Genomic DNA, 20,327 nt, shown 5'->3' with positions numbered 1-20,327 from the left:
TGACATTACTGATGAGAAAACTAAGTCCAATGAGGGATCACAGAGCTGGTTAATGACAGAGCCAGATTAGACAGGGCTCAGGCCAGTATTCCTCACCCCAGACCTTACCATCTCATTCAAGTATCCATGCACATCCAGAGTTCCCTTCCCAACAGTGCTTCTCTTTAAGCCTTTCACACCACTGGCTTTATCTGGAGGTCACATCTTTTTTCTTCGATCTTTTTTTCATTGTGATAAAAACACACATAAAATTTACTATTTTAACAATTTTTAGGTAAACAGCTCAGTGGTGTTAAGTATATTCACACCATCACCACCATCCATCTCAGAGCTTCTTTCGCCTTCCCAAACTAAAACTCTGTACTCATAATTTCCCCTCCTCAAGCCCCTGGGCAACTACCATTTTACTTTCTGTTTCTATGAATTAGACAACTCTAGCTACCGTCTATCAGTGGAATCACATAGTGCTTATCCTCTTGTGACTTATTTCATTAGCAAAATGTCTTCATGGCAGCATGTGTCAAAATTCCCTTCCCCCTTAAGGCTGAATAATATTCCACTGTATGTATGTACCACATTTGTTTCTCTGGTCACCTGGCCATGGACACTTGGGCTGCTTCTACATGTTGACCATTGCAAATAATACTGCCTTAGAACGGCTATACAAACATCTATTCCAGTCCCTGCTTTCAACTCTTTTAGGCACACACCTCGCAATGCAATTGCCAGATCACACGATGTACCAGTGCTATTTTCAAATGTGTCTTGAAAGAGACAAAGAGGAAACTAAACCCCATTCTGGGTTGGTGAATTCTTTAAGAAAATGAAGGTGGGAGCAGTGGCTCACGTCTGTGATCCCGGCACTTTGGAAGGCGGAGGCGGGTGAATCACCTGAGGTCAGGAATTCGAGACCAGCCTGGCAAATATGGTGAAACCCCCTCTCTACTAAAAATATAAAAATTAGCTAGGTGTGGTGGCCGGTGCCTGTAATCCCAGGTACTCAGGAGACAGACAGGAGAACTGCTTGAACCCAGGAGGGAGAGGTTGCAGTGAGACAAGATTGTGCCACTACACTCCAGCCTGGGCAACAGAAAGAGCCTCTGTCTCAAAAAACAAGAAAGAGTGAGGCAGCGATCAAGGAGCCAGGCGCTTCGGAGCGGACCCCGAGGCTCTGTGGCACCGAGTCGGACCCAGTCGCCCAGGCACCATCCACGCCCCAAGGCCATGACCATCTCCTGCACCGCCCAGAGGAGCCAGCTCCGAGCATCCCCCAAGGCGGCCACTCCTCGGGGCCAGGGGCAGGGAGAGATGCGGGACCCAGCACAGCCTCTTCCCACCGCCTGAACCACCATGACCCTCTTCAACAAGGGCCCTTCCTATGGGCTCTCGGCTGAGGTCAAGAACAAGATCGCTTCCAAGTATGATCATCAGGCAGAAGATGATCTTCACAATTGGATAGAAGATGTGACAGGCATGAGCATTGGCACCAACTTCCAGCTGGGCCTAAAAGATGGCATCATCTTCTGCGAACTCAGAAACAAGCTACAGCCAGGCTCAGTGAAGGTCAACGAGTCCTCATTAAACTGGCCACAGTTGGAGAATATTGGCGACTTTATTAAAGCTATTCAGGCTTATGGAATGAAGCCACATGACATACTTGAAGTAAATGATCTGTCTGAGACTGGAAACATGACCCAGGTTCAGATGACTCTGGTGGCTCTAGCAGGTCTGGCTAAAACAAAAGGATTCCATACAACCACTGACGTTGGAGTTAAGTATGCAGAAACACAAACAAGACATTTTGATGAAGGGAAATTAAAAGCTGGCCAAAGTGTAATTGGTCTACAGATGGGAACCAAGAAATGTGCCAGCCAGGCAGGTATGACAGCTTATGGGACTAGGAGGCATCTTTATGATCCCAAAATGCAAAGTGACAAACCTTCTGACCAGACCACAGTTAGTCTACAGATGGGCACTAACAAAGGAGCCAGCCAGGCAGGGATGTTAGCACCAGGTACCAGAAGAGACATCTGTGATCTGAAGCTAATATTACAGCCAGTGGACAACTTGACAATTTCTCTACATATGGGTACCAACAAAGTCGCTTCCCAGAAAGGAATGAGCGTGTATGGGCTTGGGCAGCAAGTATATGATCCCAAATACTGTGCTGCTCCGACAGAACCTGTCATTCACAACGAAAGCCAAGGAACAGGAACAAATGGTTCGGAAATCAGTGACAGTGGTTACTAGGCAGAATATCCCGATGAGTAGTATGGCAAGTACCAAGCTGACTACCCCAGAGAGTACCAACATAGCGACCAAGGTATTGATTATTAGATCCACCCAGAAGGAGCTCAGCATTTAGTCCATTGTTTTTATTCAGTGAGAACCAAGCTAGCCTTGAGTAATTTTTATCTTGTCTTCCTAGAACACCATTAAGCTCACTGTACTTTTAAGAAAAATTGCCTTACTTATATTCCTTTTTCCTTTTTCTGTCTCTTCCTCTCAATATCTTCCCATCAATAGTTCCCTTTTAGTGCTGTTAACAGTTAAATCCTACAGCATCATCAATAACTTGCATATGAAGTAAAAAGCAATACTGTGAAAGGGAGTACTCTTGTACAGCCAGTTCTTTTATGCAAAAATCTACCCATTTTTATGATCTTACATTAAACTGGCATTTTCAAACAATAGGAAGCTTTTTTTTTTTTTTTCCCTACAGTTTCATGTATCTGGTTTCTACATGGAAGGCTAAACTCATGCTTACTGCTAAATGTGGTCTTTGCCAACTAAATCTAACATGCAGCATCTTAAAAATTTACGTTATCAATGTTTCTATGGTATCATTTGCTAATTTTTAAATAGTCATATCAGTGTTTTGTTCTTTTTTTTTTTTTTTTTTTTTTTTGAGACGGAGTTTCGCTCTCGTTACCCAGGCTGGAGTGCAATGGCGCGATCTCGGCTCACCGCAACCTCTGCCTCCTGGGTTCAGGCAATTCTCCTGCCTCAGCCTCCTGAGTAGCTGGGATTACAGGCACACGCCACCATGCCCAGCTAATTTTTTGTATTTTTAGTAGAGACGGGGTTTCACCATGTTGACCAGGATGGTCTCGATCTCTTGACCTCGTGATCCACCCGTCTCGGCCTCCCAAAGTGCTGGGATTACAGGCGTGAGCCACCGTGCCCGGCCCTGTTTCGTTCTTAAACTTAGCTTTACTTCAACATGACAAACTATATAAAAAAGATTATATGATGTAGATTGTATGATATAGATTGTATGATGTATGATTTGGAGATTGTATAATGTAGAGGAAAAAAACACAAAAAGCACAGGACTGAGGAGAATAACTTTCTTTTGTTTTTCCTTTTTTTTTTTTTTTTTTTTTTTGAGACAGAGTCTTACTGTTGCCCAGGCTATAGCACAGCGGCACGATCTCGGCTCACCACAACCTCTACCTCCTGGGTTCAAGCAAGTTTTCTGCCTCAGCCTCCTGAGTAGCTGGGACCTGTAGGTGTATGCCACCACACCCCAGTAATTTGTTTTTAGTAAAGATAGGGTATCACCATATTGGCCAGGCTGGTCTCGAACTCCTCACTTTGTGATCTGCCTGCCGCAGCCTCCCAAACACCTGGGATTACAGGCATAAGCCACTTCGCCGGGCCAGGAGGATAGCTTTCTAGTAATATCCAACATTAACATGGGACATGCTTTTTGATGTCTGAGTATGAATTTCCACAGGCAGGGAAGAGTAGCCTAGATAATCCCTAAGGTCTATAGATTTTGTGGGTTCTATGAAAAAACTTATTTTAAGGATTGCTATGTTTTTTAATCATTTTTTCTTTTCCTTAGACCCAGTTTGCATGTTAGAACTTAAAGAACCATTTCTAGCTAAAGAATCTAGTGTATTCTTGAAACAAGAGTTCCAGGAACAGGTGGGGTATGGTGGCTCACACCTGTTATCCCAGTATTTTAGGAGGACAAGGTGGGCAGATCACTTGAGGTCAGGAGTTGGAGACCAGCATGGCCAACATGGCAAAACCCTGTCTCCACTTAAAGTACAAAAATTAGCTGGGCATGGTGACATACGCCTGTAATCCCAGCTATTCAGGAGGGGATGAGGTAGGAGAATCATTTGAACCTGAGAGGCGTAGGTTGCAATGAGCTGAGATCGAGCCACTGCACTCCATGGTAGGCGGCAGAGTGACACTCCATTTAAAAAAAAAAAAAAAAAAAAAAAAAAAGATTCCAGAGACAACAAGAACATCTCCTAAGCTAGGGGAAAAAAAAAAAAACAAAAAAACTGAAACTAACATAATGTAACAGGCAGTAATTTTCCCAACACTACATTTATTTGATAACAGCTTTAGAATATCTAGAGTGTAGTACAGTACCTGTATACTCTGAGTCACGGCTTACTCAGGGTCACTGTGAACTTGTGTTTACTTTGTAGTAGGCAGTGTAAAACTATCAATGCACATTGGGCTCAGTATCAACAGGGCATACCTGCCAAGAAAAGTTTGCTACAGCAGTTTGGTCCAAACAATCCTTCAGTTACTGAGCAACATGCTGTTGTCATCAGGATCTGGCAATGCATTCTCAGTCAAGATGCACATTAGATTCCAGGTACAACACCAACAACACACTCCAAATCCCATCCACTCTCAGGCCTCCCAGGAAGGATTTGCAGAGTGAGAAACACACTGCCCTACCCTGCTTCTCCCAGCTTCCCTAGAACCATTTCTGCTTAGGTAGCACCAAAAGCAGGCTCTCTACTTCAGGGACAAGAAGTGTCAGAGACAGAATTCTCCATGTTCACTTCACCAAACAATATTTCAATTACTTATCAAAAGCTTCCTGTGCTGTGTACAATGACACACATGAGCCTGCTCAGTCCTTACGATTCTTCCAGGTAGGTGTTTGTGCTCACAACGCAAGTAAGAGAGGCGAACGCTCAGAGTGTCCTATCCAGAGGCGCACAGGCAGTAAGCACAGCCAGGCTGGACCAGGTCTTCTGACCCCACGTCCAGTACTCTTTCGGCCACACCATTTGTCCACACTCTTCCAAGACTATGCCAACTTGGACACCCCAAAGAGAACATCTGAAGATCCTCTCCTAGAAAGCAGGCCTAATGATCCAACAACTAATGCCTGGCTTTTCAGTTAAGAGTGGAGTTTGCTGGCTTCATTTTTTCACCTTTATTTCAGCTGACAAGCAGAGCTTTGAAGAAACTCAAAATAGAAGGAGAAATTATGCATCAGTCCCTTCATTTAAAAATGCTTTTCAGAGGCCAGGCACAGTGGCTCACACCTGTAATCCCAGCACCTTGGGAGGTGGATGCAGGCGGAGCTCAGGAGTTCGAAACCAGCCGGGCAACACAGTGAAACCCTGTCTCTAGTAAAAAAAATACAAAAACTTAGCTGGGTGTGGCAGCATGCGCCTGTAGTCCCAGATACTCTCGAAACTGAGGCAAGAGAACTGCTTGAACCCAGGGGGCAGAGGTTGCAGTGGGGTGAGATCGCGCCACTGCACTCCAGCCTGGCCGACAGAGCAAGACTCTGTCTTAACAAGAAAACGCTTTTCAGAGGCCAGGCACAGGGGCTCATGCCAATAATCCCAGCACTGTGGGGGATCGGGATTACCTGGGCCCAGGAGTTCAAGACCAACCTGGCAACATGGCAAAACTCTGTCTCTACAAAAAATACCAAAAAATTAGCCAGACGTGGTGATGCATGTCTGTAGTCCCAGCCACTCAGGAGGCTAAGGGTGGGAGAACCACCTAAGCCTGGTGAGGTTAAGGCTGCAGCAAGCCAAGATCACTCCAGCCTAGGTAGTTACAGTGAGACCCTGTCTCTTTTTTTTTAAAAAAAAAAAAAAAAAAAAAAAGGCCAGGCTCATACCTGTAATCCCAACACTTTGGGAGGACAAGGCAGGTCGGGAGTTCAAGACCAGCCTGGCCAACAAAGTAAAATCCCGTCTCTATTAAAAATATATAATTAGCAGGGAGTGGCAGTGATGGCCTGTAATCCCAGCTACTCAGGAGGCTGAGGCAAAAGAATTGCTTGAACCCAGGAGGCAGAGGCTGCAGTGAGCCGAGATTGCGCCACTGCACTCCTGGGCAACAAAGCAAGACTCTTGTCTCAAGAAAAAAAAATTGCTTTTCAGGGAAAAACACACCACATTCTCACCACCTCCAATAATAACAATGACTGGGCCCCAATGTTTTATCTACCTCCAGGTTTACTCCCAGGAAATCTGCAGTGGGAAAAAGCATCCACTAAAGACTTCCTTGAACATTTTCAGAGACTTAGGCTATCCAGTTCTTTCCTCTCCAAATCTAAGAGTACAAATAGTGTTAATATTTATTATATAATAGACTCAGAAAACTGTGTTCCTGTGACCACATGCATTTTTCTTATACAACATTCATGCCGATTTTACTGGACCTGGAGCATAATTTAATGTTTTTAATGACTATGGAGGTTTGTTATTGTATTGTTGATTTTATGACATATTATTGGTCCCATCCATGATTTATTTGATGCCAAGGCCTTGTTCAGGAAGTTAACACCCAAATATGGCATTTTTCCTGTGGGAAAACACCACTTGCTTTAAAACACCTGCTTTTATGAGGAAGTTGTTCATTTTATTTTTATTTTTTTTTTTTTTTTCATTTTTTAAAGACAGGGTTTCACCATGTTGGCCAGGCTGGTCTTGAACTCATAACCTCAGGTGATCCACCTGCCTCAGCCTCCCAAAGTGCTGAGATTACAGGCGTGAGCCACCACGCCTGGCTATGAGGAAGTTTTTTATGAATGTAACACCCTAAAAAGCAGAGACTACCTGTTCAAGAAATCCCTGAGTACACAAAATATAACTAAGTTTTTCTTTCTTTTTTCTTTTTGAGACAGAGTCTTACTCGGTCATCCAGGTTGAATGGAGTACAGTGGTGCAGTCTTGGCTCTCAAGCTCAAGCAACCTCCACCTTAGCTTTACAAGAAGCTGAGACTACAGGCACACACCACCGCACTAATCTAATTCTTATATTTTGTCTAGAGTCAGGGTTTTGCCATGTTGCCCAGGCTGGTCTTGAACCACTGCACCTGGCTCCAAGTTCTTCTTCACTCAACATTCAGGAGAAAGAAGCTGCAGGCCAGGCACAGTGGCTCACGCCTGTAATCCCAACATTCTGGGAGGTCGAGTCAGGCAGATCACTTGAGCCCAGCACTACAAGACCAGCCCAGGCAAAACAGCAAAACCCCATATCTACAAAAGCAAGAATTAGCCAGCTGTGGTGGCATGTGCCTGTGGTCCCAGCTACTTGGAAAGCTAAGGTGGGAGAATCGCTTGAGGCCAGGAGGTAGAGGCTGCAGTAAGCTGTGATTTTATCACTGCCTTCAGCCCTGGGCAACAGAGCAAGACCGTCTCAAAAGCAAAACCAGGCTGGGCCTAGTAGCTCACACCTGTAATCCTAGCACTTTGGGTGGATCATCTGACGTCAAGAGTTCAAGAGCAGCCTAGCCAACATGGTGAAATACCAACTCCACTAAAAATACAAAAATTAGCTGGGCGTGGTGGTGTGCACCTATAATCCCAGCAACTCGAAAGGCTGATGCACAAGAACTGCTTGAATGCAGGAGGCAGAGGTTATAGTGAGCCAAGATGGTGCCACTGCACTCCAGCCTGGACGACAGAGCAAGACTCCGTCTCAAAAACACTAAAAAATGAAGTTGCAGATGATAATGTGGAGTAAGTTCCCAAGTTCTTTTCTACCCTGACATCGGTGGTCCTCATCTCTGGCTGCACATCAGTGTCACATGAAGACACTTAAAAAAATGACTCTGTGGTTCAAGTTAGTGTTTGGGGGGAAAAAAAAAAAAAAAAAAGACTATGTTAGGCCCTACCTCAGAGCACCTGACTCAGAATTTCTGGGGGTAGACTCAGGTCAGTATTTTTTTTTAAAGCTCCTCACATAATTATATGCGCATCCAGGGTTGGGAACTGCCCTATGCCAGTGGCTCTCCAACTTAAGTGTGTATTAGAATCACACCAAGGCCTTCTTAAAACACAGATTCACAGGCCCCATCTGAACCTTTCGGATTCGGTGGGTCTGGGCTGGGTTTCTAACAATTTCCAGGTGATGTCGATGCTGCCGGTACAAGGCACAATAAGAACCACTGTATTACACCCTCTTAGCTGAACAATACTAATAGTTACACTACATTAATTTTACTGTATTGGACACATCTTTGTAGCAATGTGTAAGAAAAAAAAGAAAATAGAAGAACTAAAGAAGAAAAACGTGTGTGTGTGTGTGTGTGTGTATATATATATATATATAAATTTTACTATAAAAATATTCGGGCCGGGCGCGGTGGCTCAAGCCTGTAATCCCAGCACTTTGGGAGGCCGAGGCGGGTGGATCACGAGGTCAAGAGATCGAGACCATCCTGGTCAACGTGGTGAAACCCCGTCTCTACTAAAAATACAAAAAATTAGCTGGGCATGGTGGTGCGTGCCTGTAATCCCAGCTACTCAGGAGGCTGAGGCAGGAGAACTGCCTGAACCCAGGAGGTGGAGGTTGCGGTGAGCCGAGATCGTGCCATTGCACTCCAGCCTGGGTAACAAGAGCGAAACTCCGTCTCAAAAAAAAAAAAAAAAAAAAAAAAAAAATATTCGGACATGTCTCTATAAGAAGAGGTCTAAGATTTTAGAAAGGTTTTCAAAAGTGTGGGCCAAATAAAAGAATTTTCTGCTTTAACCATCAATTAAAACAGGTAACCTCATTCACTGGTACGTACTATCTCCTGAGAAATTTGGTTACTAAAGTTAACTCCAGATAAAATCAGATGCCATTCAACTCAACCCCTCAGCAAGCACCTCCTATGAGATGGCTCGAGGCATCTGTGGGCACACACCGTAAGTCAGTCATCCTCTCCTCCCTAAGGTGGTGAATGGACTAGCAGACACAACTGCGGTGCACACAAATAACCATGCAGTCAGACTGTGACCACTGAGGTTACAGTGACAACCAGAGGGCAGACACTTCAGAAGCACCTAGGGGAGGCTCTACACAGGAAGAGGCCTTCTAGCACACGTTCAAGGGGCCCACCAGCTGCCAGTGTTCCACTGCCCATGACCAATTCTGCAGTACCAGCGCAGCTTACTCCCTGTCCCACACGTGCATCTGGACCTTGTCCCCAGACATTATAGGAGTAATCAGGAACTACAGGCTGATTTGACTTCTAGGCTGAAGGCCAGTTCCATGGTCTACCTACCTTTGTACTTCTTGTAACAATTAGCCCAATGCCTCCTCACACATAGAAAGTACTCGCTGACATGGTGGCTCACACCTGTAATCCCTGCACTTTAGGAGACTGAGGCAGGTGGATCATTTGAGGTCAGGAGTTCAAGATCAGCCTGGCCAACATGGTGAAACCTCATCTCTACTAAAATTACAAAAATTAGCCAGGCATGGTGGCACATGCCTATAATCCCAGCTACTCAGAAAGTTGAGGTAGGAGAATCACTTGAACCCAGAAGGTGGAGGGTGCAGTGAGCCAAGAAGGTGCCAGTGGGCAACCAAGCCAAAAAAGAAAAAAAAAAAAAAAAAGAGAGAAAGAAAGTACTTGCTGAATACTTGGAAGTAAATGATACAAGAAATCTGGATGGTAGGACATAGGCATGGGCAAAGATTTCATGACTAAAACACCAAAAGCAATTGCAACAAAAGCCAAATTAGACAAATGAGATCCAATTAAACTAAAGAGCTTCTCCACAGCAAAGGAAGCTATCAACAGAATGAACAGGCAACCTACAGAATGGGATAAAATTTGTTGCATTCTACCCACCTGACAAACTAATATCCAGAATCTACAAAGAACTTAAACAAATTTACAAGGAGAAAAAAAACCATCCAAAAGTGAGCATAGGATATGAACAGACACTTCTCAAAAGAAGACATTTACGTAGCCAATACATGAAAAAACGCTCATCGTCATTGGTCATTAAAGAAACGAAAATCAAAACCATAATGACATACCGTATCAAGCCAGTTAGAATGGCAATTATTAAGTCAGGAAACAACAGATGCTGGAGAGGATGTGAAGAAATAGGAATGCTTTTACACTGTTGGTGAGAGTGCAAATTAGTTCAACCACTGTGGAAGAAGACAGTGTGGTGATTCCTCAAGGATCTAGAACCAGAAATATCATTGGACCTAGCAATCCCATTACTGGGTATATACCAAAAGGATTATAAATCATTCTACTATAAAAACACATGCACACGTATATTTATTGCAGCACTATTTAAAATAGCAAAGACTTCAAGCCAACCCAAGTGCCCATCAATGACAGACTGGGTAAAGAAAACGTGGCACATATACACCATGGAATACCATGCAGCCATACAAAACAATGAGTTCATGTCCTTTGCAGGGACATGGATGAAACTGGAAGCCATCATTCGCAGCAAACTAACCTAAGAACAGAAAAACAACATTGCATGTTCTCACTCGTAAGTGGGAGTTCAACACATGGACACAGGGAGGGGAACATCACACACCAGGGACTGCAGAGGGATAAGGGGCAAGGGGAGGGAGAGCATTAGGACAAACACCTAATGCATACAGGGCTTAAAACCTAGATGATGGGTTGACAGATGCAGCAAACCACCATGACACCTGTACACCTATGTAACAAACCTGCACGTTCTGTACATGTATCCCAGAACTTCAATATTAAAAAAGAAAAGAAAGAAATCTGGAAGGTAAGCCTAATGCATCCCAGGGGAGCACACAGGTAGAGAGGTTCTGATCACCAGTCCTTTGCTAAGTTGCATCCTCATTCCAGCTTAACACATGAAGTGTGCCTGACTAACCAAGAAGTGTTCCTGACTAATACGTAAAGCTGATGTTGGAATGGCAAGGTGGAAAAGAAAGTTTGCTCAAGGTTTCTTTCTGCAAATTTGGAAATAATAATAGAAGATTCCTCAGAGCAGAGCTTATTAATGCAGGGACAGAGGGTTGGCTTCTCCTGCAACCTGCACTCAGCTCCACTCTGGCTAATGCATTGCAGTGGGTGCTCAAGTCATGGTCTTCCAAAGTGGAAATAACTTGTTGAATTTGTTATTGAGTCTTGAGAACATTTTTTAAATTATTCACACATAATTAAACATTCAGCAATTAATACAGCTGAGGAAACAGAGGTGGCAAGCAGTAATTTCAAAACCAAAATGCAGCATTACCAACTGGGTATAAAATTTCTCTTACACACCCACCAGCCAGACAAAGCACCATCAAGAAAGTTTAGTCTCTAAAGACCCCTGACAGAGAAAATACTCAGAAGGAAAAGCTTTCCTCAAGATGAGAACACCCACACACACTTTTCCATTGTTAGAAGGACTTAAATAAATGAAGAAGTGAAGCGCTGAGAGTAGCCTTGGGAGAGCTAATGCAGCAGGGATAAGCAGACTGCAGGCTCTGTGCCTCCCACTAGAACACAGCTCCCAGGCAGCCTCTTCTGCTTAATAGCTGGATGTTAGCAGTTCTCCTATTTCTTTTTTTTTTTTTTTTTTTTGAGACGGAGTTTCGCTCTTGTTACCCAGGCTGGAGTGCAATGGCGCGATCTCGGCTCACTGCAACCTCCGCCTCCTGGGTTCAGGCAATTCTCCTGCCTCAGCCTCCTGAGTAGCTGGGATTACAGGCACACGCCACCATGCCCGGCTAATTTTTTGTATTTTTAGTAGAGACGGGGTTTCACCATGTTGACCAGGATGGTCTCGATCTCTTGAGCTCGTGATCCACCCGCCTCGGCCTCCCAAAGTGCTGGGATTACTGGCTTGAGCCACCGTGCCCGGCCCAGTTATCCTATTTCTGACAAATGGAGTTTGCTAGACTCAATCTCTGAGGCTACCCACAGCACTTTTTTTTTTTTTTTTTTTTTTTTTGAGATGGAGTCTCACTCTTGTCACCCAGGCTGCAGTGCAGTGGTGTAATTTTGGCTCACTGCAACATCTGCCTCCCAGGTTCAAGCAATTCTCCTGCCTCAGCCTCCTGAGTAGCTGGGATTATAAGCACCTGCCACCATGCCCAGCTAATTTTTGTATTTTTAGTAGAGACAGGGTTTCTCCATGTTGGTCAGGCTGGTCTCAAACTCCTGACCTCAGGTGATCCAACCGCCTCAGTCTCCCAAAATGCTAGGATCACAGGCGTGAGCAACATACCCGGCCAGTACTTCTTTTTAAACTAAAATGTATTTCAATTTTATTTTTAAAGGACAGAATCAAATGTCAAATGATCAAACATTAAAATAGCCCCAAATTAGGTGGGGTATGGTGGCTCACGTCTGTAATTCCAGCATTTTGGGTGGCCAAGGTAGGTGGATCACTTGAGGTCAGGAGTTCAAGACCAGCCTGGCCAATATAGTGAAACCACATTTCTAATAAAAATACAAAAAAAATTAGCTGGGCATGCTGGCATGTGCCTGTAATCCCAGCTACTCGGGAGGCCTACGCAGGAGAATTGCTTGAACCCAGGAGGTGGAGGTTGCAGTGAGCCGAGATCACGCCACTGCACTCCAGCCTGGGTGACAGAGACTCCATCTGAAAAAAATAAAATAGCCCCAAATTAAAGTATTACTGATTACTGGATTCTTCTTGGTAAATATTTCCCAAATAAAAGTACTAAAAAAAGAAGTATTTCTGACCAAAGTTGTTTTCACTTTCTGTTGATTAAAGAATACTGTATTGCCATGATTTAAACTGAACTCTTTTGAATGGATGGATTTTTAACCACTTTCTGTCACATGAAAGTAATGAAGACACCATCCTAACTTCTAGCATAATATGGCACCCAGATATTTGTGTCTCAATGGCATCAGAAACCTAAAATGAATCAAGACTGTAGTTCACTGAACAGTGAAATAGTATTAATTCTAATTGTAAATTACACATAGAATTAAAATTTATTTTTCCTTTAAAGGTGGGTAGGTATTCAACAAAGGAATCAATATAAACAAGATCATAAAAGGGAAATAAGCTATTTAAACACATTTCAGAAGTATTGATATATAACTGATACGCTGAATATAAATCATTTTTTCTATTCAATGAGAAGGTCCAGTAGGATTTTTTTTAAGCAATATTTTGTTAGTTCTCTCAGGTTATAATATTTAGTTGAAAACAATATAAATTTTTTTTAAATATGCCCATTCAAACATTCCACTAATTTTCATTGCTCTTCCCCTTACCACAGCTAGCATGAATCAATGAGGCCTCAATGTATTTAATTCCAATCATAGCCTCAGGCCACGAATTAAATAACATCCACCCGTGTGATGGTAAATGCCCAACGATTTTCATTCCACTTTACGTGGCTCCTGGGCTTTTAGGCACACGTGGTGAATGTCTTAGGTTCAAAGAGCAATTGCAGGCTGGGCAAAGTGGCTCACACCTGTAATCTCAGCACTTTGGGAGGCAGAGGCAGAGGTAGGCGGATCACTTGAGGTCAGGACTTCAAGACCAGCCCAGCCAAGATGGTGAAACTAAAATCACTGGAATAAGAACACAAAATTAGCTGGGAGTGGTGGTGGGTGCCTGTAATCCCAGCTACACAGGAGGCTGAGGCAGGAGAATCACTTGAACCCAGGGGGCAGAAGTTGCAGTGAGACGAGATTGTGCCATTGCACTCTAGCCTGGTAGACAGAGTGAAACTCTGTCTCAAAAATAAAAAAGTCAATTGCACTAGCCCAGTATTTCTGAAAATCCAGGAAACACGTTTCCAAAGGCTGACAGCCATAGAACTAGAGTTAGCACACATCCAGGGAGCCTCAGAGGAGTGTGGCGCTAACTTGAGCTGTGGAGACACCTATGAGGCTTCCTCAGGAGGGCTGGGAAACAGGCTGCCTGGTTACCAAGAAGGAAGTGTTCTCTTCTACCCCAAATGGTGCTGTTCTTGACTTCAAAAACAAATCAACTGAGGGGCAAATGAAGGAGGAATAACCAAGACTGTGTGAGACCGGAACCAGTCACTGAGGTGGTTTGGCTCACCATAAGGCTTCTGATTTTTCCTGCTCCCTTTCCCTTAGGCTGAGATTATACCAAGAAAAAAAAGTCACTAAGGAAAAATAAGAAAAAATACACTTCTTTGGGTGCATATCCACAGGCAGCCGAAATATTTTTAAAAACCAGTAAGGACATAGAGTTTATAGGCCACATTTGATCGTCTGAGCTCACCAAATTCCCTGTTCATGCTACTAACTCAGGAAGATTATAAAAATGTGAAGTAAATATTTGTATTTATTTATTTTTGAGAAGGAGCTTCACTCTTGTAGCCCAGGCTGGAGTTCAGTGGTGCAATCTCGGCTCTCTGCAACCTCTACCTCCGGTTCAACTGATTCTCCTGCCTCAGCCTTCAGAATAGCTAGGATTACAGGCACCCGCCACCACGCCCAGCTAATTTTTGGACTTTTAGTAGAGACAGGGTTTCATCACGTTGGCCAGGCTGGTCCCGAACTCCTGATCTCAGGTGATCCACCCACCTCGGCCTCCCACCAAAGTGCTGGGATTACAGGCATGAGCCACTGCGCCCAAATGTGAAGTAAATCTTAAACTCAGTCTGCCCACAGAAGACAAGGAGTTCTCTCTAAACTCTCTAAAGCAAAAAAAATAAAAAATAAAAAGTTTAACTATAATCATTTGACTGTGTTGTGAAAAAATATTTCAAGATTTTAAACTACAGAGAGGTCAAGACGTCACTTAAGAGTACACGAAACAATAATATAAAAAGAAAAGCACACCAAAAAACAAATAATTTTAAAAAGCACACAAAACAGAGGTGGGAAAAGGATAACGCAGCATCTATTCTAGCTGACTAAAATATATAATCTATATAGAAAATTCTAGTTACCCTAGTTTTCTAAAATCATAAAAAAAATCTATCTATCCTAAAGAGTAAGCACTAAGGAACTCTTACATTTTCTAAGCATCAGAATATATATATATTATAAACAACCAAAATAACTTTTCACTTCACATAACTATCATGTTATCAGAACCTTTCAGAGAATAGGTTACATGGGAATATGTAATGCAAATAAAGCAAGCACTGAGAGTCAAAAAAATTTAAAGACTTGAATGAGTATTCATACACCATACCTGACTAAAGGCAAAGTCATGAAGGACATTCTATCGGCAAAACTCAGAGGTTTGCGCAAGTTTGGCAGAATGCTCGTACAGAACGAATCACTAACACCAACATGGATATGCTTGACATCACAAACATCACAAAACACTATCGAATTTCTTCAAGAAGAGAGTTTCAAGTACCATAAGAAACATTTGTAGTATTTTTCTAATGTATAATAAGGGTAAGTATCAAAGATCTGAGGGCCTGATGCGTTGTATTTTTGGCAGGGGAAAGAACGGAACATGTTTAATATCAAAGTGACCACTCATTTTGCCTAAAATTTGCTCATATTTGGTATAGTAAATGGCTTATTTCTTAGAAAACCCATGATTTTAAAGAAGGGTAAATTTATTTTCCTCTTGTAGACCATGGCTAACCGCAGTATGGCACAATTCTGGAGCAATCGGACCTCACCCAGATACAAAAATAGCAAAAAGGACTTTTGCTGCTGGCAGAAAAGTCACAAACATCTTTATTGATACTAGAAGGGCAGTGTTTTAAAATTTTCAATTAGGCACTGAAAAAAATCAGCCTTTCAGATAATACAGAAAAGGAACAATTAAACTGTATTTTACAAAAGGTAAAGTAATTGAATCATTCCTCTAGGGAAAGAATGGAGGAAAAAAAATAAAAAAATAAAAAAAAAAAAAACCTGAGGTTGAATGCTTAAAAACGGGACCCCACCTAAAGCACTGAGAACAATCTAGGCCTTGGTTCCTTAATTTATGAAATGGGATAACAGTATCTTCCTTCCTCATTCTACAAAATGTTGTAAAAATTCGGTAAGAATCATAAAAGGATTCAGTAATCAGTAATTATTACTATTGTTGTTTTATAAGAAATTCCAGTTTTACTCCAAAAGAGGCTAATTATAAATTTAAGAGATTACTACTTTTCAGTATATGCCCCAAATTAAGTATCGTTTTGATTTGTTGACTTTTTCTTAAATAAACACCAAGATGGCTCCCAAAGATTCTCATCTCCTGATATTCAACTTACTGAGTAATCTTTTCCCACAGAGTATGGGCTGGACTTCGCGTCTCACGTTTAATGAATAATATAAGGCAGACTCAGTGACTGCATTGTAAAAGACAATGTGATGTCACTCTCTTTGGCTCTCTTGTTTTATTCACTCTGGAGGAAGGCTGTTGTCATGTTGTGAGGAACTAAGGCTTGTAGCCAACAACCACATAAGTAAGCTTAGTAGCCAACCTTCCAGCCCCAGCTGAGCCATCAGATGACTGCAGCCCCACTGGGCTACTTGACTGGCATCTCCTGAAAGATGATGAGTCAGAATAATCCAGCTAAAATGCTCACATTGTCCTGACCCTCAGAAAACGTGAGATAATAAATGTTTGTTGTTTTAATTAGCTGGGTGTAATGGTGCATACTTAGTCTCAGCTATGCAGATGGCTGATGTGGGAGAATAGCTTAAGCCTGCGGATTCGAGTCCTGGACAAGATAGCAGGCAGGAAAGGAAAGGAAAAGGAAAAGGAAAAGGGCAAGGAAGATAGAAAGTTAGAGAGATGTTTTAAATTGCTAATACAGGCTGGGTGAGGTGGCTCATGCCTGTAATCCCAGCACTTCGGGAGGCTGAGGCGGGTGGAACACCTGAGGTCAGTAGTTTGAGACCAGCCTGGCCTACATGGTAAGACCCTGTCTCTACTAAAAATGCAAAAAAAACTAGCCAGATGTGGTAGCAAGTATCTGTAATCCCAGCTACCAGGGAGGCTGAGGCAGGAGAACTGCTTGAACCTGGGAGGCAGAATTTGCAGTGAGCTGAAATCATGCCATTGCACTCCAGCCTGGGCCACAAGAGCAAAACTTCATCTCAAAAATAATAAAAAAAAATTTTTAATTAAATTGCTAATAGATTACTAACACAGAGCTTTTTTAAATTTTTTCTTCTTCTGAGATAGGGTCTCACTGTATTACCCAGGCTGAAGTGAAATGGCACAATCTCAGCTCGCTACAACCTCTGCCTCCCAGACTCAAACAATTCTCATGTCTCAGCCTCCAAGTAGCTGGCACCACAGGTGTGTGCCAACCACACCTGGCTAATATTTTTATCATTTTAGTAGAGATGGGGTTTCACCATGCTGGCCAGGCTGGTCTCAAATTCTTGGCCTCAAGTAATCCACCTGCCTCAGTCTTCCAAAGTGCTGGGATTACAGGCATTAATACAGAGCATTTGACAGCATTCTGCTTTGCAATTAAAATTTAGTCAGTCACTTCCTTGGTTAAGTGTGAATTACTTTGCCCACTGGTAGATACCATTGTTAGACTTGTCTGGTTTTTTCACAGTAACTTTAGATGCTGTCTGCTTAACTTACTATAAACAAACATATCTTAAGTCTGATTCTTGTATCTACCTGTTATATTGCAATAAGTGAATAGCCGTTTGGGCTTTTTTGTGTTTTCCAAATAGGTTTTGCTTCTGTAATTCCCAGTAAATTTTTAATGGAATTTGACTTTCAGGGAGAAATACCTATGAGGAAAATTATATTTTCATGTAATCATACTGAATCTTATCATTCTAAAAACCAACCTATTCTTACCTTATTAAAAAAGAAAGAAAGAAAAAAAAAATAGACTGATTTGCAAAACCTATTCTGGCTCCACCAGCTCTAAACTTCTGCTTTCCAGTGTTCACATTGCAGCCCCTGTGCAACTGTTATTTGCAGCCGACCTTAGAAGGTTTAAAGAACCCTCAGACCTAAAATGCCCATGAAGAGATGTGATTCCACTAAGGCCAAACATTCACTCCAAAGTTTTAAAAGGCTGGGTACCATGGCTCATGCCTGTAGTCCCAGCTACTCAGGAGCCTGAGGTGGGAAGATCACCTGAGCCCTGGAGGACAGGGCTGCAGTGAGCCATGATTGCTCCACTGCACCCTAGCCTGGGTGACAGAGTGAGACCCTGTCAGAAAGGAAGGAAAGAAAGAAAAAACCAAAAAAAAAGTTAATAAAATAAAAAGTTTAAAAAAGCCATTCATCAGATGGAGGAAGGGAAGGAGGTAGGGAAGAAAGAAAGCAGGGAGGGGGAAGGAAGGAGATGGAGAAAACAGAATTTTTAAAACCTGGAGAAAATATATAACGAGAGAGAGAAAGGGAGGTGGAAAGGGAAGAAAGAATGAGGAAAGAGACGAAGGAAAGATGAAAGAGAAAAAATGTATAAAAGACAAAGAAAAAAGGAAAGAAAGAAAGGAACAGAAAAAAGGAAGGAAGGAAATAATAATTTTTTAAAAAGCCATTCACAAAAAAGCAAAATCTTTCAACCACAATTTTCCCCCTCCATTCTGAAAATGCAGAAGAAAAATAAGAGGAAAAGGAAAGAATAAAAGTAAATTATTCATGATATTATGGCTTTAATCTTAATTCATTAAAAAATATTTAATGAACAGCATTTCCACTATTCAAGTCACTCAAGGTGCACCTGTGCAAAGAAAAAACAAGACCCAGCTCTTGTGGAACTTCAAATTTTTTAAATTCAAAAGACCAGTCCAGAAAATAGAATTGGCTACTTTTGCAGAAGCATTCAGATCCATCACAAATGAGAGGAGACAAATATTAATAAAATTTTGAATTCCCAGGCTCCTGTGTGCCACTCTCGTACACCCTACCATACATGATTTGCTAACCTAAGTTTTCCAAGACATGTGCTTTACCTGACCATTATAAAGTGATCACTAATGCGTTGTTTCATTCTGCATGTAAGTTACACATTTTTTAAAATGCTAATGCCAACTATCAGAGTAGTCTGGAGCTTTTTTTTTTTAATTTTGTTTTTTAAAAAACAAAATTCCAGTCCCTTAGGCAACTGGAAGTTTCCTTTCGTTTAGCCTTAATGATTATTGTCTGTACCAAGGACCCAGAAACAGTCAATACGGCCTTCAATTTCCTTAACTTAAATACAGAAAAGTGCAGCAGCAAACAAAACGCTTTTCAAACTATTTAGAAGCACCATTTTTCACCAGTGAACTTTCCTATGGCACACTGGATGCTTTTAAAACCATTGCCTCATATCAGACATTTAACAGGCAGAACTACTCAAGTTTTCACTTTAAAAAATGTTTTCTGGAGATATGAGAATCAGATTTTCTTAGAAAGTGGTTTAAAACATTATCTATAGTTGGCTTAGTGTTTAATTGGAGAGGGTGTAATTTAGATTGATGTGGAAACCTGTTCCTCCAATTATATGAAAATAGAGACTTTTTTCATGAACATGTATTATGAAATACTATATAAACTTAAAGGACAGTCACATATTTAGTATATATATATTTTATACTTACAAAAGAATTTTAGGTGGCTTACTATAACAGAAACACAAAAAGATCATCACATAAAGATAAAAATGTAGGACACTTTATAATGGAGAAAATAATTATCTTATTAAGTAAAATAATAATTATTGATGAAAAATGGTTACTGCAACTAAGACCTTATTTGACTTTTGAGTTTCCAAACAGCTATCATCATTAGATAAGATGCACACTAGTATCTCCTGTCTATCAAGGAAAGGACTTTTCCTCTCACTCCTAGACAAGCTTATGTGTAAGCAATACTAAACATAACAGACAGGGTGTTCAACAATGTTTTGTAGAAGATACGGATTTTCATGACGTGGCAGAGACTGCAGACCGGCAACTCACGGGCCAGATTCAACCCACAGCTATCTTTTTTGACCATCAATGTCTAGAAGTTTTGTAATTTTATCACAAAGTTAAATTACAATATCTAAAACTTCAGACATTTAATATAAGAACTCCGACTTATCCTTCTCTTGAAAAATCAGATTTGGGAACATTGGCCCTGTGTTTCCAAATGGCAGCAGTTGGCTGGAGCTGACTAATAGCTGTCCCCTCCCGCACTGCTGAGACCACTCTTGCCACCACTGACGTCATCTACCCCTGTAAACATACGGAGATCTCTTACAAAAATCTTACTGCACAAATTGTGTGCACAAGACAAAACCATGGGTCTCTGAAGGCCAGTTTGTGGGAGGCTAGAGTGATGGAGCAGACAGCAGAGGACAGAGCTCAGAGTTTGGGGGAGGAGGGGGCATCTGTGTCTGTGTGTCTGTGTCTGTCTGTCTCTCTCTCTCTCTCTCTCTCTCTCTCTCTCTCTCTCTCTCTCTCT

The 20,327-nt window shown here is 42.0% G+C and overlaps 1 protein-coding gene and 1 pseudogene across 6 annotated transcripts in view; one reads left to right on the top strand and one right to left on the bottom strand.

Moving 5' to 3' along the window:
- IGF2BP2 (insulin like growth factor 2 mRNA binding protein 2) overlaps positions 1–20,327 on the bottom strand; it is a 176,343-nt gene that overhangs the window by 142,854 nt on the left and 13,162 nt on the right. The gene's annotated exons all lie outside the window — the stretch shown is intronic.
- LOC116564913 lies at positions 1,320–2,709 on the top strand (annotated as a pseudogene).

This window comes from Sapajus apella, unplaced genomic scaffold (genome assembly GCF_009761245.1).
Source record: "Sapajus apella isolate SASKATOON/1434 unplaced genomic scaffold, GSC_monkey_1.0 scaffold38, whole genome shotgun sequence".
NCBI classification, from domain to species: Eukaryota; Metazoa; Chordata; class Mammalia; order Primates; family Cebidae; genus Sapajus; species Sapajus apella.
Note: the sequence above shows the minus strand (reverse complement) of the source record. Positions and strands in the feature narration are given on the sequence as shown.